We start from the raw sequence: 27,813 nt of genomic DNA, 5'->3' as shown, positions 1-27,813 counted from the left end.
ATGCCTTAGAGAGAGTCTAATTATACAGTATTGGCTTGACTATTCGGAAGGTAATGTCACAAGGGTGTTTTATTGAGTATAATAATACTTATTACCTATGAATACATAAATTTGACAGAAAAGGTACAAAGGCTTGTTATTAAGATGTTTTATCAAGTAAATCACTGAATTGTTATTATGAATGCATAAAATTGTCCCAAAACAGGCACAAACCCTTCAGTAGTTATTGAGATAACAGCTTACAAGCAAAACTTTACCATGAATTTCTAAGTTGAAAAAGGGGAGAAAAATCAGCCTAAATGCAAGATAGAATTATGGATCTTTGTCAGTGACCTACAATTATGACCCTAAATGCATATGTAAAGTTTAAAATAAATATCTTTAATAGTTATTGAGATATGTAAGACTAAGTAGAAAAGGGGATATGAATCAGCCTTAATGCAAGATAGAGTTATGGAACTTGGTCAGTGACATACAATTATGACCCTCCAATTATGACCCTAAGTGCATGTGTAAAGTTTCAAGTAAATATCTTTGAAGACCTTTAACTTATAACCAAATTTTCTAAGTTTCAAAGGGGCAAATAATTCTGCAAATATTGCAGGCAGAGTTATGCAATTTTGCAAACTGATGTACATTGTTACTATAAAAAAGTATTTTAAATTTCAATTGAATATCTCAAGCAATAATTAAAATATTTGACTTTACAAAAAAAACTTTAACCAAAATTTCTAAGTTCCAAAGGGGCATAATTCTGTCAATATTGTACGCAGAGTTATCCAACTTGTCAATCTGATGTACCTTGTTACAATAAATAAGTATTGTAAGTTTCAATTGAATATCTCAAGCAATAATTGAGATATTTTACTTTACAAAAAACTTTAACCAAAATTTCTAAGTTAAAAAGGGGCATAATTCTGTCAATATTGTAGGCAGAGTTATCCAACTTGTCAATCTGATGTACCTTGTTACTATAAATAAGTATTGTAACTTTCAGTTGAATATCTCAAGCAATAATTGAGATATTTGACTTTACAAAAAACTTTAACCAAAATTTCTAAGTTAAAAAGGGGCATAATTCTGTTAATATTGTAGACAGAGTTATCCAACTTGTCAATCTGATGTACCTTGTTACTATAAATAAGTATTGTAAGTTTCAATTGAATATCTCAAGTAATAATTGAGATATTTGACTTTACAAAAAACTTTAACCAACGCAGACGCGGACGCTGACGCCGACGCCGGGGCGACTACAATAGCTCTCATATTCTTCGAATAGTCGAGCAAAAATCGTAAATATTAAAAAGTCAGTTAGAAAACGAACTTGTTAAAAGATATTATGAAATATAACATGAGCATTTTATATAAAAAATAAAACAACTGTGAAATATTCTTGTAGATCTAAATTGTTAATCCTAATTTCATTTTTGATAATCCTGATTTCTTTTTAAAACAGTTTAAATTTTATTGATATTGAAACCCTAAAATTCATATTTTCATAATTGAATACCCAATTGATCTTGAAATCATAGGGTGACGAGTTTTGGAATACCCAATTAAATGGAGCCAATACCCAATTCCAAAGGAAATGATGGAGTAATACCCAATTTACTTTTAAAGCTTATCTGTTGCTCTGTTTAAAGGTACAAGGCTTAGAGCTTAGATAATTGATATATAATATTATCTTTAGGTCCTCTACCAAGATTGTTCAAATTATAGCCCTGGGGTCAAAATTGGCATTGCCCCGCCCCGGGGTCATAGGTTTTCCTTATAAGTAATATGTATAAAATAAAAACATAAAAATTCTTCTTGTCTGAAGGTAAAAGGCTTAGAGCTTAGATATTTGGTATGTAATATCAACTATAGGTCCTTTACCAAAGTTATTCAAACTGTAGCCCTAGGGTCAAAATTGGCCCTGCCCCAGGGGGTCATAGGTTTTCTTTATATGTATATTGTTTATACTTGAAAAAGTCTTCTTGTTTGAAGATACAAGGCTTTGAGCTTAGATATTTGGTATATAATATTATCTGTAGGTCCTCTACCAAAGTTGTTCAAATTATAGCCCTGGGGTCAAAATTGGCCCTGTCCTTGGGGTCATATGTTTTCCTTTAAGGAAAATATATGTTTATAGTAAAAACTTTAAAAAAATCTCTACCTCTGAATTGACAAAGGCTAAAGGTTACATATTTGAGGGATTGTGTCGTGGAACACTACCACGATTGTTCAAATTATAGCCCTAGGGTCAAAATTGAATGGTAACATCACTTTTGCAGGGATAAAAACTAACCATTTAAGCTTGGTGGCCACCTGGGCCACTGACTGTAAAATTTTGGTGGCCCAGTAAATATATTAGTGGACCAACAAATTATGAACAGAAAGGGACTAGCACTGGCAAATTTTTTTTAGCCAATTTTTTGGCAACGAAAATTGCGTGCCTGTATTTTATTTTCAAATAAGGCAGAATGGTACGGCATGAGGTATTTAGAAAAACATAAACTATATTGTCCACTTTTTTATTTTGGTTCCTACATTTTTTATCACATTAACACATCAAACTTATAAAATTTACAGTCAATAATTATAAAAGCTTCCCGCTCAGTAGCTATGACATTTGCCTGGTTAAGTCAGTGGCATGACAGTAACAGCAGAAACACATTCCAATGTGCTGCTTCAGCTTGCTTGGTTAATGACAAAGATTTGGCTTGAAGACTATCTGTATCTGAAATAATACAGAAGAAACAAGTTTGAAAGTAAGAAGAGTGAAGAAAATAATATTGAAAATTCTAAACTAAAGATAATTAAGGAATAAAATCACATGTACTACTGTCATTATAAGAGTATAGGAATCAGTATAAGTTATCTGAAGGCATTTTCTGTTTGTATGTTACTTAACTGAATCTTTCTTTAATATTTCACAGTCATAAGCCATTTATAAATGAATACTTCTGCAAGAGCTTCAGGGGTTACAAAACTTAAATTTGATATTAAGTCAAATCAAGGTCAATCTTTTTTTCCAAGGAATTCTCTGTAAAGCCAAATGTCAAATAAATTTCTTGTAAAGGCATAATTAGGTTAGAATAAAATGTCCCCCCTCATCCAAGCTTTAGTGATGGATGAGGGGCAGTATTGGAATAAAGCCGGAGGCTGAGCATGTATAAATAGCATGTTATCCTAACGCATCGAGTCCACAACGCCGCTTCAACGAACCGTAAAAAACATGACCAAACCATGCGCGCGACCATGTCAACCCCAGAAATCATAATTCAAAGCCCAAAAAATTTGTTGACGTACATAAAAAATAAACTGGGAGGGAAAAAGAAAAAACTTGTAGCACCCAAAAATGGGGGGGGTTTATACATGCTCAGCCTCCGGCTTTATTCCAATACTGCCCCTCATCCATCACTAAAGCTTGGATGAGGGGGGACAGTATTTTCATAATGCCTCAGCTTTCACATGTATAAATAGCATCTTTAAAGATCGGCAACAAATATTTCCATGTCATTAGAAAAAAGAAAAGACACATAATGACAAATCCATAATATTTTATATCAAACAAAATATAAAATTCATATTTCATCAAAAATAATAAATCCAGATTGTCACTTTGAGGAAAAAACAGCTGTAGAAAAAGACAGATCCTCATTTTCAATAATAGGTCTATAATAAAACTTGTAAAAGTTATTGTCCGATTTCCAACCAGCTGTATTCAAGATATTTTTAATTGAACATCTCTGACTTCTTGCTGCTGCCGATACCGAGGCCCCACGAAAAGAATGGGCCTTAAAAATGGCAACATCAATGCCTGACAATTGTAACACTGTCTTTAGCCATCTAGCAATAGTGCTTGATGTAACTGCATTAAATGTTACATAATTGATCAGATAGTCTCAACTGTTCCGTTACTTTGATATAATATAATAATGTATGATATACACACAAACTTTCTTTCCTAAAATGCTCAAATTTAACACAAAAATTATTTTCTTTTCCCACGACTGAAGTCTTCAATAGATGGTTCTAAATAATTTATGGCAAAACTTTGTTCACAAATTAACCAACGACCATTAGCAACTGAACCTGATGAAACATCAACACAAGCCCAGCCAAGTTTACTAGCATCTGTTTGACACGTAAAGGAAATATTTTGAGGTCGTATTCGCTTACCATTCTTGAGACGTATATTTTCAAGCCACCAACGAATTTCAGATTTTGCACCTTCGGACAAAAACACTTTATTGTCAAAATTCATATTTTTACCTAATCCATTAATTTTACATCTTTCCATTTGTCTATAATGAAGAGGAGCTTCTAAAACTGCATGGAAGGCATTTATAACAGACCCTATAAATGAAGCAAGCTCTCTAACAATCACTAACTCACTGTGAATGAGATTATTAGCCTTTGAGAGTATTTTCTCAATCTTTTCCTCTGTTAAAAACACCATAAAAAGAACTGAATCCAAAAGATACCCAAAAAAGACAATTTTATGACTGGGTACCAAACTTGATTTTTTCTCATTAATAACATAGCCTAAAGACTGTAATGTGTCACAAATAATCTTTGCATTTTCTAGACACAAATCTCTATCACAGTTCATATTTAAAGAATCATCTATATAATAGGCACATCTGATGGCTTGAGAACGAAACCAGGCATAAATAGGTTTTAATAATTTGGTAAAGACTCTAGGTGCAGCACTATAACCAAATGGTAAACAAACAAAGGCATATAATGAATCTCTCCAATAAAATTTCAGAAATTTTTGGAACTCTGAATGAATGGGAATGGAAAAGTAAGCATCTTGTAAATCAACTGAACAAAAATAATCATTTTCTTGAACTAAGTCCAAAATTACTTTGAAATGCTCCTGTTTGAAATGTTCATAATGAACAAAATTATTTAACTCTTTGAGATTAATGATTGGTCTATATTTACCATTTGGCTTTTTCACTACAAAAATATTAGAAATAAATTGATCACTTTCCTCCACAGAAGGTGCAATAGCCCCTTTTTTAAGCAAATCTTCAACTTCAGAATCTATAATACTCATTTCTTCTGTATTAAAATTGATTTCCTTTGGTAAAGAATATTGCACAGGATAAACATCAAATTCTAATGAATAACCCTGAACAGTACTCAAAACCCAAGGGTCATTAGAAAACTTTTCCCATGCATGAATAAAGTATCTTAACTTACCTACCGAACTTATTTCTCCCCGTTTGGGGGTGCCGTCACAGTGGCAGACTTAAATGTTCCCTTCCTCATGGGAGCTCTCTGGGAATAACCACCCCGCACCTGTGGATAAGGTGTCATTCTTCCTCTGTTAAAATGCCTTGCTCTAGAAAAACGACCTCTGAAAGAATTCCTATTATACTGTGCGTTATAATCCTTTCCCAGATTAACCCCTACTTCACAATGCTTAATCTCTTTAGAAATATCGTCACCAAAAAGAGAGGTTGAAATAGGGACAGACATGTTACACAAATTTTTATACCTCTTGTTCAATGATGGACGAATCAAATATCTACGTCTGATACTTATGTTATACTGTGCTTGTCCAAGAATTGACAAAGAATCAGATAGTAACTGTTTAGCCTGTGGTTTAGCAGAAATAGAGGTCTTCAAAATCTTAGCCAGCTTAATAATGGGCACCATACCAGCTGCTAACAACGACTGAATATCCTGAAATAGACGGTCATGAGACCGAGAACGTTTATCCATAACCTTCCAAATTTCCATGTTCACCATTGGAGGATTCAACTTCTCACAGTTAGCTGGTACAGGATATTTATCACAAAGTTCATCACTGTCACAAAGTGCGGTGCAGGCAGTATTAATGAGTTTAGCTAAGGAGGAAGAAATTGCCTCACCTTTATTTCTCTGCTTAATTTTAGGCAAGCCCCAATCTTCATCATCACTAACATGGGACACATCGTCCTCTCCAAACATTGAATCAATCAGCCTTTTAGTCATATCTCGACTTCTAGCATGCCTTGCAGGTCTGTGGCCAATACTGTCATCGCTATCTAAAAAATCATTTTCAACTTCAATTTGCATATTAGGTGCTCGGGCCAAATCAACATACTCATTTTCCATATCACTTTGTTCCATAGAAAAAGTGTTAGAAACCTGTGGAGCAGGAAGCCCCAATTTACTACGTAACAACTCTAAATCATCAGAGGATAATTTATTTAAATCAATCAAACTTTTGTTAGCGTTCCTTGATTTTGTCCCCTTTTTATCACTAACAGAGGTCTTTGTTGTCTTAGATTTATCCACATTGGTCGATTTTTTACCAGTTTTCGCGACCTCTTGACCAACTTTTGACACTGAACTTTTAATTCTGCCAGGCCCTTTACCACGGCTCTTATTCTTAACGGGGACATCGTCCTCCGAAAATCCAGAAAACTCTGGACTCTCATCAGAAAGATGTAACACATCTTCATTCTGAACAGATAAATTCCTATTTACCGAGACATCGTCTTCGGACTGGCTCATATTGAAAAAACAACAAAGTCTGGACAACGTCCTAGACAGAGCCAAAAATACTGTATAAGAAATAAAAATAACAAAATAATTTCACGTCAATTCACAAACTTACCGACAAACAAAAAGCCGAGAGCTGTAAAAACAAAACAAACCCTCAAAAACTGCATAAGAAAACGAAAGTAAGCGTAACACGTGTGGACTATTCAACGACGCCAGGAAAACTATGATTTCTGGGGTTGACATGGTCGCGCGCATGGTTTGGTCATGTTTTTTACGGTTCGTTGAAGCGGCGTTGTGGACTCGATGCGTTAGGATAACATGCTATTTATACATGTGAAAGCTGAGGCTTTATGAAAATACTGGCAATCAACCCCCTCCCCCGAAGAAAAAAAAGAAAAAAAAAACATATAAAAAAACAACCATTACTCTTAACCAATATTTTCTTTTGATCTGTTTATCAACAACGATAAGATTTACTGAATGCAAACTTACCGTCAACAGGTCAAGTTGTCAACTGCAGAACATAATTTGTCGCTATTTCATACCCAAACTTCAGATTTGATTAGCGATAATCTTGGGATGCCGCTACTTATAGTTTCATATTAAATATTTAGACCCAATTTTCCAATGCATATTCAACAAACTGCCAGGTATGTTCATGACAATTAGTCTCATATTTATCAGCTGATGTAAACAAACGGCGAGGGCCAGTGTATTAGACTGTGTTACTTTTCATATCGATATTTAATACAGAAGGGGAGATAAAAATATAAACCAGTCAATGACCCACAAGAAGTAGACTGTGTCGCTGTGTTTTGAGATAAGAAGCAGTAAAGCGGAAATTGAAAATGGAAAACCAAATGTGTACTTTTCCATTCTTAAAATAGCAAATGCTAAATTTAGACTGGAGATTCCAAAAGTAATACTGCCAATCGTGATTTTCTTGAGCCAATTTAATAATTTTGGAGCCAATTTGCTCCTTTGATTTTTCACATGAGTTGATTTAATGGCGGATATTAATTTAATCTACGGCCGATTTTTATAGTCGCCGACTGGACGACTATTTTGAAATTTTTGGTGGCCCAATTACAAATTAAGTCGCCGTGGGCGACTGGGCGACCGCTAATTTTCAGCCCTGTTTTGTATATCAATTGCATTTAGTACTCAGGTGAGCGCATTGGGGCCAATGGCTTTCTTTTTTCAATTTTGGAGTAATTGCCCTTTGTTCATTTAAATACTGAACTTTGTGTGGGACATAACTTTAAAACTGTAAAAATATCATCATAAAACTTTGTAGGTAGATAGATCTCATTTGGTAGAAGTGCAGTGCAAAAGAACCATAACTCTGTCTTTGCTTAATTTTAGAGTTGTTGCTTACACGTTGAACTTTGGGACATAACTTTAAAATTGTAACAGATATCAACATTTAACTTTGTAGGTAGATAGTTCTCATTGGGTAGAAGTGCAGTTCAAAAAGTGTCTGCTCAAATGGTCTCATATATTCATCATAAAACACCTCCAGGCAAGGCTGCATGAATGGGGGGTGGGGGAGGGGTTATTGAAGTAATTCAGTGGCAGTTTCAGTTTTGAGGTCAGTAGATCAAAGGTAAAGGTCACTTTGATCTTTTCCACTAAAAACATGTAGAATACATAACTTAGCAATGCACTGCACTGGTGGCTTACATCCCTCAGCTTTGGTCGGGAGGTTGTCTTTTAGCTGTAAATGACTACTGTTGATTCAGACAAATTTGTATGCGGGGGTATTCACGCCATGACAGTAGCAGTTCTAGTTAAGCCTGAACATTTTTTTGAAATTGTATAGATTTATATTATTGTTTTTCATTGTCTTAGTAATGCTTAAATCAAAGTAATTTTTAATCAACCAGTATCTTGCAATTAATTATTACACAGCCGTTTGTCAAAACTACAGAATACTTACATTTTTGAAACTCAAAATATCTCTTGGGTACTGTAATTTAGCGGAGACATAGATATCTGGTATTATCAAGTTAGTAAGATTTAATTGCCTGGTAAAACAAGGTGTGACAATTTTCATTATTTAGAATCAAACGAAAATGGTAAGTTTGATCAGTAAGTTACCCATCCATATGGTCTAGTATTAAAACAAATCGTTAACATTATTATGGTGAACAATAATATTATCTTATTCATTTGACCATCCTTTTTAGCTCGACAATTCACAGAAAATCAAGCTAATGCAGTCACACATTTGTTGGCGTCCCTCTGGTTAAGTTTTTGCTTGTAAGCAAGTATCTCCATAACTACAGAAGGGAAATGATTGAAACTTCACACACTTGTTCTCTGTGATTATCTTACATGATTGGCACAAGTCCAATAACTGATTTGTTTTTTTGCAGAATTATGCCCCTTTTTCGACTTAGAAATTCCTGGTTTAGTTTTTGCGTGTAAGCTGGGATCTCCATAACTACCAAGGGAATGGATTGAAAAGTTACACACTTGTTTTCTGTGATTATCTAATATGATTGGCTCAAGTCCAATAACTCTGGATTACTTTTTTTGCATAATGCCCCTTTTTCAACTTAGAAATCCTTGATGTAAGCAGTATCTCCATAACTACTGAAGGGAATGAATTGAAACTTCACACACTTGTTCTCTGTAATAATTTTATATGATTGGCACAAGTACCATAACTCTTGATTTGTTTATTTCATAATTATGCCCCTTTTTCGGCTAAGAAACTATTGGTAAAGGTTTTGCTTGTAAGCTTGTATCTCCATAACTACTGAAGGGTTTGTGCCTGTTTTGGGAAAATTTTATGCATTCATATTTATAAAGCAGTGATTTACTTTACTCTTAATAACAAGCCTTTGTACCTTTTCGGACAATTTTATGGATTCATATAGGGAAGCATTATTATACTCAATGAAACACACTTGTGACAACTTTCAAATAAACAAGCGTTACTGTCCTCTGACAGTTCTTGTTATATAATATCTAAGTATTAATTACACAAAGTTTTGGCAATTTCAATCTGCCAATCTTACAAGAGAAAGGATTACGATCATTGTATCCCTTTATTAATATACTTAATTGTATTGGCAATGTCCACTGTATCCCCCAATGACGTCATTCAAGGGCGACAACTTGAATCGGGTCTTAAATGTAAAGGTCTAATTAAAGGTCAGCTTTTTGGTCCGTTCGTTGCAGGTCGGTTGGTAGGTCTCCTTCATGGTTTCCGGACAATGACTAATTTGGAATGAGGTATTTTTATTAAACTTGGTATATAGCAACCTTATGTGAAAACCCTGGTTGGTATTGCTGTTGGACCATCCTGAGATCAAGTTAACTGTTACTAAAAATAAAAATAACGGTTTTTGGACAATAACTAGAGTTTGGAATGAGGTTTTGTAATCAAACTTGATATTAACCCACATTATATGAGGACGAGGTTTGAATAGCTTTTTGGCCAACTGGGGTCAAGGCCACTGTTACTTAAAATAGAAAAATGTTTTCTGGACTATGACTTCAAGAATTTGGAATGAGATATTGTAATAAAACTTGGTATATAGCAAGATGATAAGGAGACCCTGTTGGTATTTCTTTTGGACCCCTTGGTTGGGTCAAGGTCAGTGTAACTAAAAAAAATAAAATGGTTTTCAGACAATAACTTGAGTTTTGTATGAGGTATTTGACAAATTTGGTGTTATATGCTTATAAGCTTATATGAAGTCCTAGGTTATGATTGCTTTTGGACCCCCTTGGATCAAGGTCAAGGTTACTGTAAAAAGAGAAAAATTGTTTCCAGACTATTACTAGAATTTGACTAGAAACTTGGCAGGATTGATCCTTGGGTGAAGGTCTTCCAAAGTTGTTTAAAGAATTTCATTCCATGCAGAAATCTGGTTGCCATGGCAACCAAAAGGAATTATAAGAATAAATTTAAAAAAAATTCTTGTAAAGACCCAAAAGGCCTAGAGCTTAGATATTTTGCATAAGGCATTGTCTGGTAGACCTCTACCAAGATTGTTCAAATTATAGCCTGCGTTCAAAATTGGCTCCGCCCGCCCCGGGGGTTATTGATTTTCACTATATTTACATATAGCAAAAACTTAAAATACCTTCTTGTAAAGACTCAAAAGGCTTAGAGTTTAGATATTTTGCATAAGGCATTGTCTGGTAGACCTCTACCAAGATTGTCCTGGGGTCACAGGGCCCTCGATCAACCAAATCTGCGGCTACCCAGATTGTTTAAATTATAGCCCTGGGGTCAAAATCGGCCCCACCCGGAGGTCATTGGTTTTCCTTATATAGTAAAAACTTATAGTAAAAACTTTAAAAAAAAGTCTTCTAGAAATTGACAAATGCTTGAGGTTAGATATTTGGCATGAAACATTGTGTAGTGAACCCCTAGCAAGATTGTTCAAATCATAGCCCTGGGGTCCAAATTGCCCCCGCCCCGGGGTCATTGATTTTCAATATATACATATAGTAAAAAAACAAAAAATCTTATTGTCTGAAGGTTAACAAGGCTTAGAGCTTTAATATTTGTTAATGATATCATCTATAGGTACTCTACCAAAGATGTTCAAATTTTGCCTCTAGTTGTCAATATATGCCCTGCCTTAAGGGCCATAGTTTTTCCTTATATTATGTATATAGTAATAACTTAAAAAATCATCTTCTCTATATTTACAAAGGCTAGAGTTAAGATATTTTGCATGAAACATTGTGTAGTGAACCTCTAGCAAGATTGTACAAATTATAGCCCTGGGGTCAATTTGGCCCTACCCCAGGGGTCCATTGATTTTCACTATGTACATATAGTAAAAAATTAAAAAATCTTATTGTCTGAAAGTACAAGGCTTAGAGCTTTGATATTTGGTGTATAATATCATCTATGGGTCCTCTACTAATGTTGTTTTAATTATGCCCCTAGTGTTAAAATTGCCTGCCCTGCCCCAGAGGCGATAGTTTTCCTTATATGTATAAAGTGAAAACTTGAAAAATCTTCTTCTCTGAATTGACAAAGGCAAGAGGTTAAATATATGGCATGAGACTTTGCGAAGTGAACCTCTACCAAGATTGTTCAAATTATAGCCCTGGGGTCAAAATTGGTTCCGCCCCGGGGGTCATTGATTTTTAACCAGGTTTTCCGAAGGTTATTAGATTGAGGTATAATGTCGATGGGCGGGCAGACGGAGGGACGGGCGGGCATAAACAATTTCTTCTGTGCGCAACTCCTCTTACATTTCTCAACAGATTTTGACCAAACCAGGTTTTCCGAAGGAAAAATTGGTTATTAGATTGAGGTATGTAGGTGGGCCGATGGGCGGGAAGGCCGACGGGGGGGCTTAAACAATTTCTTCTGTGCACAACTCCTCCTACATTTCTCAACAGATTTTGACCAAACTTTCACAGAACCTTGTCATCAAGTGCCCTGGCGCATGTTGTCGGGGTTTTGTGATTGGATAATATTTAACCTAATTATGGCCCTTTGTTTTTTCCTTATACAGGATATATAGTGAACAATTTCTTCTGTAAGCAACTCCTCCTACATTTCACAACAGATTTTGACCAAACTTTCACAGAACCTTTGTCATCAAGTGCTCATCAAGTGCCCTGGCCCATTTTGTCAAGGTTTTGTGATTGGATAATGTTTGACTTAATTATGGCCCTTTGTTTTTCTTATATAGAATATATAGTGAACAATTTCTTCTGTGTGCAACTCGTCCTACATTTCTCAAAGGATTTTGTTCAAACTTTCACAGAAGCTTTGTTATCAAGTGCCCTTGGGCATATTGTCAGGGTTTTGTGATTTGATAATATTTGACCTAATTATGGCCCTTTGTTTGTTTTTCTTATATAGAATATATAGTGAACAATTTCTTCTGTGTGCAACTCGTCCTACATTTCTCAAAGGATTCTGTTCAAACTTTCACAGAAGCTTTGTTATCAAGTGTCCTTGGGCATATTGTCAGGGTTTTGTGATTTGATAATATTTGACCTAATTATGGCCCTTTGTTTCTTTCCTTATATAGAATATATAGTGAACAATTTCTTCTGTGTGCAACTCCTCCTACATTTCTGAATGGATTTTGTTCAAACTTTCACAGAAGCTTTGTTATCAAGTGCCCTGGGGCATATTGTCAGGGTTTTGTGATTAGATAATATTTGACCTAATTATGGCCCTTTGTTTTTTTTCCTTATATAGAATATATAGTGAACAATTTCTTCTGTGTGCAACTCCTCCTACATTTCTGAATGGATTTTGTTCAAACTTTCACAGAAGCTTTGTCATCAAGTGCCCTGGCGCATATTGTCGGGGTTTTGTGATTGGATAATTTTTTACTTTATTATGGTCCTTTGTTTTTTTCAGAATATATAGTGAATTCTTCTTCTGTGTGCAATTCCTCCTACATTATTCATGATTTACATTGCACATACATACAATTTGTTTCTTGTATTTGTATTTCAACTACAACATATTTATCTACAATGGTGATAATTGAAAACCTGGTTTCGTGGCATTGCCATGTTTCTTGTCATTATGTACATATAGTAAAACAAAATAAAAAATATTTTTGTCTGAAGGTACAAGGCATAGAGCTTTGATGTTTACTATATAATATCATCTGTAGGTCCTCTACCAAAGTTGTTCAAATTTTTCCCCTGGTATCAAAATTGGCCCTGCCCAGGGGCAGTGATTCTCATTATGTACACATAGTAAAATAACAGAAAATAAAACAAATGTTTTCTGAATGGGAGAAAGCTACAGCTTAGATATTTGACTTGAAACTTTGATATCAGGTGATCTAGATTTTGATGATGTGACCTACTTTCTTGTCCTTTGATGTACAGCTTTGAAATTTGAACCATGTGCACAGATTAAGATGTAAAGTGAACTTTGATATCAGCTGACCTAGATTTTGACAAAGTGTCTTACTGTGTTGTCCTTTGATGAAGTCATGAAATTTAGGCTGTGTGAAATGACCTTCACCACCAAATTCACTAGACTCAACTGCATTGATAATTTCCTACTCTGATCTTTTATTGGATTAAAGTAACAAAAGATTTAACCACTAATCTGATAATAAGAATTAGATAGGTCAGGGATCTATGCATTATGACAATCTTTAATTGAATAGAAACAAAAAAAAATATGTTCCTACACTTCTATTTAGTGTTGTATTAATGTGGGGGCATAGCATTTTTCTCAAATACAATCTTGTTTTGACAATAACAAGTGTTTGGAATGAGATATGATAATCTTTCTTTGTATATTAAACAAATTAATATGAAGATCATGACTAGTATGGACTTTGGACGCTCTGGGGTCAATGTCACCGTTACTAAAAATTGAAAAATAGTTTCCAGACAATATGAATAAAAGAAGTTAAGAATGAGTTACTATATCAAACTTATTGATCAATTTTTTGTGGAAAGCTAGGTTTGGATGGTACTTGGACCCCATGGGGTCAAGGGTCACTGTACTTTAGTTGGAAATAAGTTAGAGATGGGACAATAGTTAGGAATGAGATATAATAATCAAATTTAAAAGTATATTAAAGTAGGCTTGAGATAATTGAGATAATTCTTTATACACAGTTGGAACATTAACTATAGGTTGTACAAAATTTTTTCAAATCATTCGTTTTCCACATTATCAGATAAACAAGATCAACAAGGAAGGAAGCCAACACAACCCGTTAACACAGGACCACCCACATGGAGCCCAGCAGGATGCCCCCCAAAAAAACAGACCAGAGCACAAGGAAAACCTCAGAAGGGGTGAGTACCTTAATAATACATAATAGGGAATAAAAGACCCTGAAAAGGAAATTAAACAGATGATTTAATTAATAGGCCTACAATAAAGGGATGTAGAGGAAGGGGACTGAAGGTCGGGAGGGAAAGGGGGGTGGCAAAATTAAAATGAATTAAAACTTGGGGCAAAGGAAAGATACTTACCATAGACAAGAAAACAACAAGAAGAGACAAAAAAGTGTCCTCATAATAGTAGTGTGAAACAAATAAGTCATACATCTGAGGAACACAGAGGGGCACCACCTTGGAACAATCAGCAGCATAAGCCCTGCTGGGGAGTTTAAACTGGTTGCTTAGTCAATGTTACTTGTGGGTTTTTTTTACTTCTAGTTACATTTTAAAGGATGGTACCCATCCCTGTTAGGTTAGAAGGTCATAGGTCTCTTAAACCTGTTATAACAAAAAAAATTACAAAAGAAAAGTGCATTTTTTGGGAGACATATTGGTTTTGCCTTAACTATCCTCCGTCCATCCATCCAGTTGCCCGTCTGTCTACATTAAGCTTGTGCGGCCTTTACAGGTCAAACTCCTGGTGGGATTTCAACCAAACTTTACAGGAGTGATCAGTACCATCTGTAGTTGTGCATATCGCCAGCATGTTCTACTTTGCTGCACAAATTTGCCACCAGACTTTAATGTTGTGAATAGTTTAACAACTGTCAAACTTCATATAGGATGATCACTTATATTGAGTACATTAATTATATGCCCTTAAATATTTGTTATATTATGTTATACCCCCTGGTGTCCGTCTGTCCGTCCGTTAGCAATTTGTTCGTAAGCAATTTGGTTTCCTGAGCATAACTTAAGTACCATTTGGCCCACAATGTTCAAACTTCATAGGATGATTGTCCATATTGGGTAGAAGACCCCTATTGATTTTGAAGTCAAAAGATCAAAGGTCAATGTCACTATTACCTTGATACTGAAAACAGTTTACCCCCGTTAGCAATTTGTCTGTTAGCAATTTGGTTTCCGGAGCATAAATTTAGTTCCATTTGGCCCACAATGTTCAAACTTCATAGGATGATTGTCCATATTGGGTAGAAGGCCCCTATTGATTTTGGGGTCAAAGGTCAAGGTCACTATTACCTTAAAACTGAAAATAGTTTCCGGAGCATAACTTAAGTTCCATTTGGCCAACAATGTTCAAACTTCATAGGATGATTGTCCATATTGGGTAGAAGACCCCTATTGATTTTGGGATCTAAATGTCAAAGGTCAAGGTCACTATTACCTTGATACAGAAAACAGATTCTGGAGCATCATTTTAGTTCCATGTGACCCACAATGTTCAAACTTCATAGGATTATTATCCATATTGGGTAGAAGACCCTTATTGATTTTGGAGTCACAAGGTCAAAGGTCAAGGTCACTATTACCTTGATACTGAAAACAGTTTCCGGAGCATAACTTAAGTTCCATTTGGCCCACAATATTTAAACTTCATAGGATTATTGTCCATATTAGGTAGAAGACCCCTGTTGATTTTGGGGTCAAAGGTCAAGGTCACTATTACCTTAAAATTTAAAACAGTTTCCTGAGCATAACTAAAGTTCCATTTGGCCCACAATATTCAAACTCCTTAGGATGATTGTCCAAATAAGGTAGATGACCACTATTGATTTTAGGGTCACAAGGTCAAAGGTTTAGGTCTTTATTAATAACTTAAGTATTAATCAACCTACATCTGTAAAATTTTATAGGATGAACAGCTAATTCCCATGTCTAATAAATGCTTCATCCTCACTAAAAAAAACAAACTTTCGGGCATATAATGCTCTGCCTAGCGGTGCTCTTGTTTTTAACCAGGTTTTGCGAAGGAAAAAACTGGTTATAAGATTGAGGTATGTCGGCGGGCGGGCGGGCGTAAACAATTTCTTCTGTGCGCAACTCCTCCTACATTTCTCAACGGATTTTGACCAAACTTTCACAGAAGCTTTGTCATCAAGTGCCCTGGCGCATATTGTCGGGGTTTTGCGATTAGATAATATTTGACCTAATTATGGCCCTTTGTTTTTTTTCCTTATATAGAATATATAGTGAACAATTTCTTCTGTGCGCAACTCCTCCTACATTTCTCAACCGATTTTGAACAAACTTTCTCAGAAGCTTTGTCATTAAGTGCCCTGACACATATTGTCAGGGTTTTGCAATTGGTATATATTTGACCTAATTATGGCCCTTTGTTTTTTTTTCATTATATAGAATATATAGTGAACAATTTCTTCTGTGCGCAACTCCTCCTACATTTCTTAACGGATTTTGACCAAACTTTCACAGAAGCTTTGTCATCAAGTGCCCTTGCGCATATTGTCGGGGTTTTGCGATTAGATAATATTTGACCTAATTATGGCCCTTTGTTTTTTTTCCTTATATAGATTATATAGTGAACAATTTCTACAGTGCCCAACTCCTCTTACATTTCTCAACGGATTTTGACCAAACTTTCTCAGAAGCTTTGTCATCAAGTGCCCTGACACATATTGCCAGGGTTTTGCAATTGGTATATATTTGACCTAATTATGGCCCTTTGTTTTTTTTCATTATATAGAATATATAGTGAACAATTTCTTCTGTGCGCAACTCCTCCTACATTTCTCAACGGATTTTGACCAAACTTTCACAGAAGCTTTGTCATCAAGTGCCCTGGCGCATATTGTCGGGGTTTTGCGATTAGATAATATTTGACCTAATTATGGCCCTTTGATTTTTTTCCTTATATAGAATCATATAGTGAACAATTTCTACAGTGCGCAACTTCTCCTACATTTCTCAACGGATTTTGACCAAACTTTCTCAGAATCTTTGTCATCAAGTGCCCTTACACATATTGCCAGGGTTTTGCAATTGGTATATATTTGACCTAATTATGGCCCTTTGTTTTTTTTCATTATATAGAATATATAGTGAACAATTTCTTCTGTGCGCAACTCCTCCTACATTTCTCAACGGATTTTGACCAAACTTTCACAGAAGCTTTGTCATCAAGTGCCCTGGCGCATATTGTCTGGGTTTTGCGATTAGATAATATTTGACCTAATTATGGCCCTTTGATTTTTTTCCTTATATAGAATCATATAGTGAACAATTTCTACAGTGCGCAACTTCTCCTACATTTCTCAACGGATTTTGACCAAACTTTCACAGAAGCTTTGTCATCAAGTGCCCTGGCGCATATTGTCGGGGTTTTGTGATTGGATAATATTTGACCTTATTATGGCCCTTTGTTTTTTTTCCTTATACAGAATTGAACAAATTCTTCTGTGCTGAACTCTTCCTACATTTCTCAACGGATTTTGTTCAAACTTTCACAGAAGCTTTGTCATCAAGTGCCCTAGCACATATTGTCAGGGTTTTGTGATTGGATAATTTTTTACCTAATTATGGCCCTTTGTTTTTTTTCCTTATACAGAATATATATAGTGAACACTTCTTCTGTGCGCAATTCCTCCTACATTATTCATGTTTTACATTGCACATAGTTACATTGTTTGTTGCTTGTATTTGTATTTCAAATACAACATATTTATCTACTATGGTGATAATTGAAAACCTGGTTTCATGGCATTGCCATGTTTCTTGTTATTATGTTATACCACTGGAATCTTTCTGTCCATCTGTTGTAGCATTTTTACTTACAAGATAACAACTTGATGTTGGTGCTTTGGAAACAGCAACTGTATATACAATGTATATGAAGGTTCTTCTTAAAGAAAAACAGTACACTTTTTGGCATAAAATGCTCCGCCTAGCTGTGCTCTTTTTATTATTATACCCCCAAAAACCAAGTTTTGGGGGGTATATAGGAGTTACCCGGTGGTCGGTTGGTCGGTCGGTCGGTCCAGACGTCCGTTGCATTTTCCTTGTCCGGAGCATAATAACTTGAAGACTAATGGTTGGAATTCAATATAACTACATACAATGGTCATGCACATTGAGAGGAAGTGCAGTGCACAAGACCAATAACTCTATCTTTACTAATTACAGAGTAATTGCCCTTTGTTACTTTTCCTTGTCCGGGGCATAACTTGAAAACTACTGGTTGGAATTAAAAACAACTTCATACAATTGTCAAACACAATAAGGAGAAGTGCAGTGCACAAGAACCATAACTCTATCTAAAGTAATTACAGAGTTATTGCCCTTTGTTACTTTTCCATTGCTTTCTTTTGTCTGGACCATAACTTGAAGACTAATTGTTGGAATTCATTATAACTTCATACAATGGTCAAGCACATTGAGAGGAAGTGCAGTGCTTAAGAATAACTCCATCTTGACTTATTACAGAGTTACTGCCCTTTGTTACTTTTCCTTGTCCAGAGCATGACATGAAAACTACTGGTTGGAATTCAAAACAACTTAATGCAAAGGTCAAGCACAATATGGGGAAGTGCAGTGCATTAGAACCATAAATCCATCTTGACTAATTATAGAGTTATTGCCCTTTGTTACTTTTCCATTGCTTTTTTTGTCTGGAGCATAACTTGAAGACTAATGGTTGGAATTCAATATAACTTCATACAATGGTCAAGCACATTGAGAGGAAGTGCAGTGCACAAGAACCATAACTCCATCTTGACTAATTACAGAGTTATTGCCCTTTGTTACTTTTCTTTGTCCAGAGCATGACATGAAAACTACTGGTTGGAATTCAAAACAACTTAATGCAATGGTCAAGCACAATATGGGGAAGTGCAGTGCACAAGAACCATAACTCCATATTGACTAATTACAGAGTTATTGCCCTTTGTTACTTTTCCATTGCTTTTTTTGTCTGGAGCATAACTTGAAGACTAATGGTTGGAATTCAATATAACTTCATACAATGGTCAAGCACATTGAGAGGAAGTGCAGTGCACAAGAACCATAACTCCATCTTGACTAATTACAGAGTTATTGCCCTTTGTTACTTTTCTTTGTCCAGAGCATAATTTGAAAACTACTGTTTGGAATTCAATACACCTTCATACAGTTGTCATACAGTTGTCAAGGACATTAAAAGGATGTGCAGTGCACAAGAGCCATAACTCCATTTTGACAAAATACAGAGTTACTGCCCTTTGATACTTTTCCTTTAGTCCAGTCAAATTAGCCCGAAAATCAAGCTAACCTAGAACTAATTGCAAAAGTTTTTGTTTTGGTATTTTATGATGGTACCATATCTGCTTGATATTAGGAAAAAAGTTGCACTCTTTTGCTGAAGGGGAAGTGTGATATTTCTAGCTTTCAAGTTGACACCTTAAAATTTCAGTTATGAAATCGGTGTAATTTATTATTATCCGATGATACTAAAAAAACACTTCCATATATAAGTTAAACATATTTATTACATGCAAACTTCATACAAACAAATTTCTGTCACATGTTGATACAAAAATATATGTATTTAACATTAAAAAACATTTTTCATAGGCAATTTTATGACAAAGTGGGGTCAAATTACCCCACCCACTTTATGTTAAAAATTTTAACCAGTCAAATTTCGATATATAAGCAGCAAATCATCCATAACATGCATATATACAGTAAAAACAAAACATAATGACATATTTATGCATGAAAAAATACTTTGTAAACTACTGCGACCAGCATGGATCCAGACCAGCCTGCGCATCCGCGCAGTCTGATCAGGATCCATGCTGTTCGCTATCAGTTTCTCTTCTTGTAATAGGGTTGGTAAGCGAACAGCATTGATCCTGATCAGACTGCGCGGATGCGCAGGCTGGTCTGGATCCATGCTGGTCGCAAACACACTATGTTGGTTTTGTCGTGACGCGGCTCATATGTATTTTAGATAAATGTTGAATAATTCAGGTACACTTTTGTTTAGCTAACATTCTGAACATCTAACGCATTTTGAATAATTTGTTTGTTTCAAGTAAAAAAAGTACAACAACAAGTAAGTATAATTTAGAGCGAGTAACAATTACCAAAACTACAGATGATAAATACCATGAAGAAATTGTAGTATATACATTTTTAAGTGTCATTTGTTGAAATTTGAGATTACACGAGGGATAAAACTATATTGCTAATTTATCGAAGAGCTACCTAATTTGGCAAGCACCAATGCATTAATATAAAGAATCTGTATATACAGGCTAGTTCATTCACAAGAACTACATGTTTGTCACATCGATATGTACACTAAAATCACTCTAAGTATATGGTAGGGTTATTGTACTAACACATAACAGTGTACATCATATGATACTAATTCTATAAATTTGAAATTATCGTTCTATTTCAGACAGTATAGTAATACATTTCTATTTACAGTAGATAAACTTTGACATTGACAATTAGAGGAAAATACATTTTGACGCAACACAAGCAAATATAAGAAAGCATTGATAAGTATGCATTGTACGTACGTTTAGAGTTAGATTGTTTCTAACATTTTACTACATTTAAGTTAAAGCGCATAATTTGGTGCTAGCACAAGTTAGTTGTTCTGTGATAAACACCAATGTAAAATGTTGTGCACAAATTTTTGTATAATTTTACTCTGGATAAAAGAATATAATTACCATACTAAATAACTACTTCATATGGCAAGCAAACAGCAGGGCTAAAACACTACTTTTGGGGAAGGGGCCTCAGCCTTTTTCTTGGGGAAAATATGCGTGATTTTGGCATACTTTCGGAAAAGGGGTCTCAAATTTAACACAAACTTTTAACAAGTTCTTCAAAATAGAAAAGCAAAAAGCACTGGGAAATACTACTAAGGCAGTGAAAGACCTTAATTCAACACCATCATTTAATTTTGTTCCAAATTCTATGGGAAATTTCAAAAGACTGGGTAAATTTGAGGACTAAACTGGGGGGAAAAGTGGCTAGTTTGGTTGGGGAAGCAGCCTATATTCGGCCTCTACAAAGAAGGTTTTTTGGCCCTGAACAGTGTATTATTATAAATCTTTTGTTTTTATTACAAGCTACATATATTAACTTCACGAGGATATGAGACTGTTCAATATACAGAACATATTTGTCTGCAAAGTTTTATATGAACAACTTAAAGTGAAACCCCTATTGCTTGTGTACAAACAAGATGCCAGATGCATGTACATTGCCAATAATAACAAGACAAACTATGAATACATTTCAATACAAAACAGGTAAAAATTGATAACTAAGTTCTAAGAGCATTGTGTCAAAACAAGATCTAGTCTTCCATGTCTGCAAAGTCAATATCTGAAACTGACCGACAGTTTGAACAGCTAATACCATGACATTCTCCACATCCAACCGAACATTCGAGATCATGTTTGCGACAGGTACATCTCTTAGAGTCGCAATTCTTTTGCAATAGCATCTGATAATAATTAAAAGAAAATCTAGAGCAGCGGGTTGTGTAGATTTTGTGGGTACAAGACGTCCTTCAAGAAGTTCCCATCCCCATATGTAAAATAGATGAAACTGTTTCTTTTAAGGATACCAAGTCATCTTTTCCTTCACACGCCACAAATCGTTTCTCTCAGAACATTTGAGTTGTATTGATTCCTGAAAATCAAAACTTCTTACAGGATAATCATCTAAACTACGTTTACCAGATGCAACTTCAGCAAGCTTACCACAGAATTAGCAATTAAACTTTGATCTTAAAGGCCTTTGAACTTGGTTACACTTAACATTGGAACTATTTCAAATGTTTCTATTGTGAATAAAATCCCGACTACAGCCTTGGTTGGACTTGTTTGTATACTTGAATTCATCAGATCGCTGGCATGGTTTGTTCTGTAGCTTCCCTTCTCTCTGAGAGTGACAATTTGGGACCCATCATGCGCACAAAATACACACGTCGTAGTATCTGAAAGCATATTTTAAATTTACATATCTGTATACATTATTCTTTTGTATATGCATTATTTTGCTGTTACAATAGTATTATGTAGTGCAAAATATGAATATATATAGTTTATGAAATATTTATTTTAATGTATATGTTTGTGCATTGATTTTCTTAGTATTCAGACCATTTTCGGCACATTATCGTAACATGATGAATTAATGTATAAACCATCATTTGTTAAGACAAAATATACTTGACTTTGCCATGTTGATATCTACTTGTAGATGCCGGAATCAGAAATGCACAACAGGTTTCTGAAAAAAATGAAATATTCAGTGTAAAATGTGTATTTATTTCAGCGTACCTTAAATAGCCTATGTTATTTCCCTTCGATTAACACACAATGAACCTTTGTATGAAAACTTAATGGCAAGCATGTGTATATTAAATTATTTACAGAGAAATTGTCATGAGTTTTTATAAATTAATTTACCGTAGTCAGTATAAACATACCGAAATACAACGCCCTTCATATCGTTGTTCGTTCCATCAGCATGGTTTGGTAATGTCGCTTATATTATCTAGAGAAATAAAAGACATATTCTGTGAGAAATCATGTATGAATTTAGCGATATATTTATATCAGCATATTAACTTTGTATTTAAAAGAAACAAGTATATTTTGCATGAACCGATACGCGAAATGACATAATCGTTCATTTTACTTTTCCACTTTGGTTGCTAAAGCGTGACACCATTTGGCCAATGGTAAACGACGATGCGAATATTTGGCATTACTTTCCGTAGGTGTTAAATGAAGGCAATAACAAAAAAATATCCGTACTATGTTATACTTTGCATTTTTAAAATATTAAATCAGTAAGTTATACAATCACAACAGACCGAGGAAGGTGAACATATAATGAATGTATTGTATGTTCCGGGTAATCATGTAGTATGAAAGCTCGGGAGCGATTTTACAAATTTTGCTACTGGTGTGGTTCATTTCAAATAAAAGCATATTAAAAAAGAACAAGTTTAAACAAACATCGTACATATGTTATAGATAGAAATTGTGCATAGATAATATCACCTTGATACAAGAGAGAGCTGAACATTAGATAATCATCATGTGAGCGTTGGTGTGTAAATCATGAATGTCCTGTCAATGTCTGAAATTAAGTATTTATTTATTTATGTACATTTACATGTTTAGTTATGCAAAAATTATAAATCTACATATAAATTTATACATAAATCTGAATATTGTTATATATACAATAAAAATACCTTGTAATAATAAAAAAAATGCATATTCACGACGTAAATTATGTCCCGTTTTTAACCAGGTTTTCCGAAGGAAAAAACTGGTTATTAGATTGAGGTATGTCGGCGGGCGGGCGGGCGGATGGGCGGACGGGCGGCGGGCGGCGTAAACAATTTCTTCTGTGCGCAACTCCTCCTACATTTCTCAACGGATTTTGACCAAACTTTCACAGAAGCTTTGTCATCAAGTGCCCTGGCGCATATTGTCGGGGTTTTGCGATTAGATAATATTTGACCTAATTATGGCCCTTTGTTTTTTTTCCTTATATAAAAATATATAGTGAACAATTTCTTCTGTGCGCAACTCCTCCTACATTTCTCAACGGATTTGACCAAACTTTCTCAGAAGCTTTGTCATCAAGTGCCCTGACACATATTGCCAGGGTTTTGCAATTGGTATATATTTGACCTAATTATGGCCCTTTGTTTTTTTCCTTATATAGAATATATCGTGAACAATTTCTTCTGTGCGCAACTCCTCCTACATTTCTCAACGGATTTTGACCAAACTTTCTTAGAAGCTTTGTTATCAAGTGCCTGGCACATATTGTCGGGGTTTTGTGATTGGATAATATTTGACCGCATTATGGCCCTTTGTATATTTTTTCCTTATACAGAATATAAAGAGAACAATTTCTTCTGTGCTCAACTCCTCCTACATTTCTCAACGGATTTTGACCAAACTTTCTTAGAAGCTTTGTTATCAAGTGCCTGGCACATATTGTCGGGGGTTTTGTGATTGGATAATATTTGACCGAATTAATGGCCCTTTGTATATTTTTTCCTTATACAGAATATATAGTGAACAATTTCTACAGTGCGCAACTTCTCCTACATTTCTTAATGGATTTTGACCAAACTTTCACAGAAGCTTTGTCATCAAGTGCCTCAGGCGCTCACTAAATTCCCATGTTTTCTTCCAAGACATCATTCAAGTATTTTTTTAAAATTGTGAACATACTTTTCTTGATATCGCACAAAAACACCACACGCCAATATTGTTGACAAAAGAAAATGACAAGAGACGCAAAAATGCAAAAATTAAGCAAAAATAAAGTACTGTTTACCTTTCTAAAACATTTGGGAAAAAAAGGCGAATAGACAACATAAAATTTCTCAATCATTTTTGTTTGAGGAATATTAAAAAAGCCATAATTCCTCCTAAAAGTTCAATTAAAAACAAATGCCCCTTCATGACAAAGCTTCTGTGAAATATTTTGCTGAAAACCTGGTTGCATCGCATTGCGATGTTCCTTGTGTCTTCCGTAGATTAAAAAATCGTGAAATTTGTCCATTTCAAAGTAACAATATAATGTCGAAAATACAAAGTTTATATATTAAATATGTCTTATTAACACCGTCTTCTTATAAATATATATATATTGTTTATTTTAGGAATAGAATAAAATCAAATACTAACATTTACCGGTGATCTTGGTTTGCTGTTTATTTCCAAAAATATTTAACATAAAATCGTTGTTATATTTTACTATGGCACTTATTGTGAAAGTAAAAAGGCATAAATGATAAAAGTAAATGTAAAATACACAAAACAAACTTACCTTTGCCATTCAAACGCTATTGTTGATGAAAAATGATTTGTTTTTCGACGGAAGTTTCACGAAATCATATGACAAGTTTTCAATGACGCGCCTGCCTACGTAAAATTGTTACGTCATAGGAAAAAAATTGCGTGTATGGTGTACAGTACGGGTCTTAAGATATAAAGTTAAAATTCGTGAACTTTGAACGCTTGTAAAAAAAGTTGTGCACAGAGTTATATGTGCAACTTTTTTTCTGACATATATATATACCAGACCTATTCAATGAACAAAGATTCAAAACTTTTGCAATTAGTTCTGGGTCATATTTTATTTTTACTAGACTACTTGTCCAGAGCATAACTTCAATAAAACTTCATCAATGGCCAACCACATTGAAAGGAAATGCAACATACAAGAACCACAACTATATTTAATTTTACACAACCATTACTCTATATTTCAATTCTTTTACAAGGTATTTTGTTACTAGTAACATCCTCATTTCCTAGGTATTAATCACATTTAGTGATAGTTCTAGTTTTTTTGGCTATTATTAGCTGTAACCTTGTTATTTTTGAATGGATTGTCTTCAAACTTTAACATAATAATCTTCAAGGATAACCCTTAGAAATAACCAGACAGACCTTGACCTTCACTCATTAATGACCTTGACTTTGTCTGTAACTGGTTGTAACTTTCCTATTATTGAAGGGATCAACTTCATATTATAACAGAACATATCATGTGACTCCACCACGTGACACCACCACATGACTTCATCACGTGCCTCCACCACGTGACACCACCATGTCACTCCACCACATGACCTGCACACGTGACATCACCACGTGACTCCACTACATGACACCACCACGTGACTTCGCCACATGACTTCACCACTTGACTCCACCATGTGACTCCACCACGTGATTCCACCACGTGACACCACCACCTGACTTCATCATGTGACTCCACTAGGTAAGTCCACCATGTGACACCACCACATGACTCCACCATGTGACACCACCACGTGAAACCACCACATGACTTCCTCACGTGACTCCACCAGGTGAGTCCACCACGTGACTTCGACATGTGACTCTACCACTTGACTTTGCCATGTGACTGACTTCGCCACATGACACCACCACGTGACACCACCATATTACTTCACCACGTGACCCTACCATGTGACTCGCCACGTGCTCCACCACATGACTCCAACACCATTGACACCACCACGTGAAACCACCACTTGTCTTCATCAGGTGACTCCACCACGTGACTTGGCCACATGACTCCACCATATGACTTTGCCATGTGACTGACTTCGCCACATGACACCACCACGTGACTTCATTACGTGACTCCACCACGAGACTCCACCATGTGACACTACCACATGACTCTACCTCGTGACTCTACCAAGTGGCTTTACCACATGACTCCACCACATGACTTTACCACCACATGACACCACCACATGACACCACCACATGACACAACCATGTGGCTTCACCACATGACTCTACTAGGTGACTTCACCACGTGACACCACCACGTGACACCACCATGTGACACCACCATGTGACACCACCATGTGACACCACCACGTGACACCACCACGTGACACCAAGTGTCAACCACGTGACATTACCACGTGTCACCATGTGACTCCACCATGTGTATCTATTTATAGAATTTTCTATTTATTGAATTGCGTGTTTCTATTTAAAATATAGAGACAAAACTAATGTGACAAGACAGACCGATTAATTTTATAAAAAGGAAACGTTAAGATTTTGTTTAAACATTTCTTTGTTTGCTTTTAGATAAAGTAAAAAAAGTCGAGCGTTGCCCCAGCCTGGCGGTGGCTCTTGTTATCTGTTTTTGTTAAATTTAGACATCAATACAAACTATGTCCCTGATTTTGTAGTTGAAGTTAGCTAGTTAATTAATAGCTTTCAAATTTTAATTAATTTCAGATACAGTTAAAGTAAGACAGCAAGATTGAGCTACTCCTGTACAGAACTTGAGTTACATGTGTTCAGCGTAAAACTGTTTTGAAAGGTTCGTGCTTTTTATTTCTTACTTAAACGTTTTTATAAGGATCATTTATATAGTTTCTAAAAAATTGGTATTAACTTTTAACTTCTTTATAATTCTAATTGAAGGTCTGTCAATGAAATATTCATCTAAATAAAATTACAAAAAGCTAACAGTATATTGTCAGAAGGTACTGATGTACAGTAAACTGGCAGCATTATAAGACAAGTCTCTCTTGTCATTCCAATCCAAAAAACTGTATTTTTTTTTTCATTTAAGCTGTAATGAGTGATAATTAGAGACCAAACTAAAATGAGTTTTTCACACAAATTTTATTTGCTCAAAAAATTTTAAGAATTTTTTTTGAGCTTTTGCTACAGTCAGGCTGTCATTGTTGGACCCTTTGTCATTCCGATTACTGTCAAGTTCAAATTTGCTAAAATTAATTATCATTAATTTGTTATTGTGCCCCCACTTTAGTGGCGGGCATTTAGATTTACCCTGGTCCGTCTGCCTTCCGTCCATCCATTCTCTTGTGTCGCACATAGCTCGAAAAGTGTTTGACCTAGAGTCATGAAACTTAATAGGAATGTTTATCAGCATGTGTAGTTGTCCACCTGGGTATTTTCGTGTGTATTTATAAAGTAATTTTAGAGTTATTGCCCTTGACTTAGTAAAATTTTGCAATTTTTAACTTGTGTTGCATGTAACTCAAAAAAGATTTGACCTAGAGTCGTGAAATTTTACAGGAATGTTGATCAGCATGTTGTGGGTATTTTTGTCTGGATTTATTCAGTATTTTTAGAG

At 35.1% G+C, this 27,813-nt stretch overlaps 2 long non-coding RNA genes across 2 annotated transcripts in view; one reads left to right on the top strand and one right to left on the bottom strand.

Annotated features, from left to right (window-relative positions):
* The window catches only part of LOC132750514 (uncharacterized), a 31,982-nt gene extending 4,641 nt beyond the window's left edge, over positions 1-27,341 (top strand). Inside the window, exons 2-3 of the long non-coding RNA XR_009628559.1 lie at positions 14,139-14,259; positions 26,946-27,341. This is a non-coding gene — a long non-coding RNA (uncharacterized LOC132750514). The remainder of the gene's footprint in view (positions 1-14,138; positions 14,260-26,945) is intronic.
* Positions 2,500-7,403, bottom strand: LOC132750513 (uncharacterized). The gene is made up of 2 exons (XR_009628558.1): positions 6,982-7,403; positions 2,500-2,719 (listed from the first exon to the last, which is right to left on the bottom strand). It is a non-coding gene; the product is annotated as an uncharacterized LOC132750513 (long non-coding RNA).
* Positions 27,342-27,813: the final 472 nt, after the last annotated feature.

This window comes from Ruditapes philippinarum, unplaced genomic scaffold (assembly GCF_026571515.1).
Source record: "Ruditapes philippinarum isolate M1 unplaced genomic scaffold, ASM2657151v2 ctg2542_1_1_1_1, whole genome shotgun sequence".
Taxonomy (NCBI): Eukaryota; Metazoa; Mollusca; class Bivalvia; order Venerida; family Veneridae; genus Ruditapes; species Ruditapes philippinarum.
The sequence above is the reverse complement of the archived record's forward strand: the minus strand, read 5'-3'. Positions and strand labels throughout refer to the sequence as shown.